The sequence below is a fragment of the Euphorbia lathyris genome, chromosome 8 (assembly GCF_963576675.1).
Source record: "Euphorbia lathyris chromosome 8, ddEupLath1.1, whole genome shotgun sequence".
Taxonomy (NCBI): domain Eukaryota; kingdom Viridiplantae; phylum Streptophyta; class Magnoliopsida; order Malpighiales; family Euphorbiaceae; genus Euphorbia; species Euphorbia lathyris.
The window spans coordinates 10804363-10805786 of NC_088917.1; the positions used below are offsets into that span (position 1 = coordinate 10804363).

A 1424-nucleotide genomic window follows, 5' to 3' on the forward strand; every position below is an offset into this window, starting at 1 on the left:
ACTTTGTGTGGAAAAGGTGGTTTGGGTACAAAAGGTTGTGTACTAGAGTCAATTGGTGCATCTTTTTGATTTAATATATCTTCTTTGGACTTTGGTAAATCAGTTCCAGGTAAAGTCGAATTTTTGGGCATTTCCGGACCTAAGTAATTTTTCCCTGAACGAAGAGTGATAGCCTTAACATGCTCTTTCGGATTTTCTTCCGTATGGCTTGGAAGACTTCCCTCTTTGCGGGATGGAATTGATTTAGCGAGTTGTCCAATTTGAACCTCCAAATTATGGATGCTAGATGATTGGTTTTTAATAAGCTGATCGAATTTATTCTCGATCCGTTTAAAACCATCATCGTGATTACTTATTTTTCCGCTCATAGCATCAATAAATTTGTCGATTTTAGAAGATAAAGTGCTAATCGTATCCTTTGATTGATTTTGATAATTAGTGGTACGATTTTGATTAGCATTAGCATTATTATTGTTATCTCTCCAGTTAAAGTTAGGATGATTTCTCCATCTAGGATTATATGTATTGGAGTAAGGGTTATTAGGTTGGTTTTGCCCTTGGACAAAGTTTACCTATTCAATTTCGCTCATACCTTCATAATCCACATCCGTTTGGATTGGCTTACCATTAGGATCACACGGTGCCATAAACCTATCAATTTTGTGCGATAAGGCAGAAAACTGGGCTTGCAACATCGCAACTGGATCAAGATTCACTATACCTTTAACTGATGATGTAGTTGAGGATGATGCTTTCACTATTGGTATGTGTCCACATTCCGCGGGCCACATACTGCTGTTAATTGCCATTTCCTCCAGAAGTTCTCTTGCTTGGGCAGATGTTTTCTTCATGAATAATCCTCCAGACATAGCGTCCAATGAACCTCTAGTTGTAGGATTTAGCCCATTATAAAATGTTTGCATTAAAAGTTCAGCGAGCAATTGGTGGTGCGGGCATAAATGTTGAAGTTCTTTAAAATGTTCCCAAGCCTCATAAAGAGTTTCATTATCACTTTGAGAAAAAGATGTTAACTCTTTTATGACTCTTGCGGTTTTTGCTAAAGGAAATTTTTTTGATAAAAATGCTTGGGCTAATTGCTCCCAAGTCTCAAATGTTGCGGCTGGCATAGAAGTTAACCACTCTTTGGCCCGATCCTTCAAAGTAAAAGGAAAAAGGCGAAGTTTGATTGCTTCTGCAGTTACATCAGTAATTTTAAAAGTGTCACAAATTTCTAAGAAATTTGTCAAATGGGTATTAGGATTTTCGTTAGGTAACCCGTAAAATGTTACGTTATTTTGCAACATATTAAGCAATGCTGGCTTAATTTCAAAATGGTGTGCATTAATTTGGGGTCTAACTATACTATTTGTTACACCGGCCACTCCTGGCCTAGCGTAATCCATGAGTGTAGCCATAATTTCTGG

The 1424-nt window shown here is 37.4% G+C and overlaps 1 non-coding gene across 1 annotated transcript; it reads left to right on the forward strand.

Annotated features, from left to right (window-relative positions):
- The first annotated feature begins 939 nt into the window (after positions 1 to 939).
- LOC136204386 (small nucleolar RNA R71) lies at positions 940 to 1046 on the forward strand. The gene has a single exon (XR_010675229.1). It is a non-coding gene; the product is annotated as a small nucleolar RNA R71 (small nucleolar RNA).
- Positions 1047 to 1424: the final 378 nt, after the last annotated feature.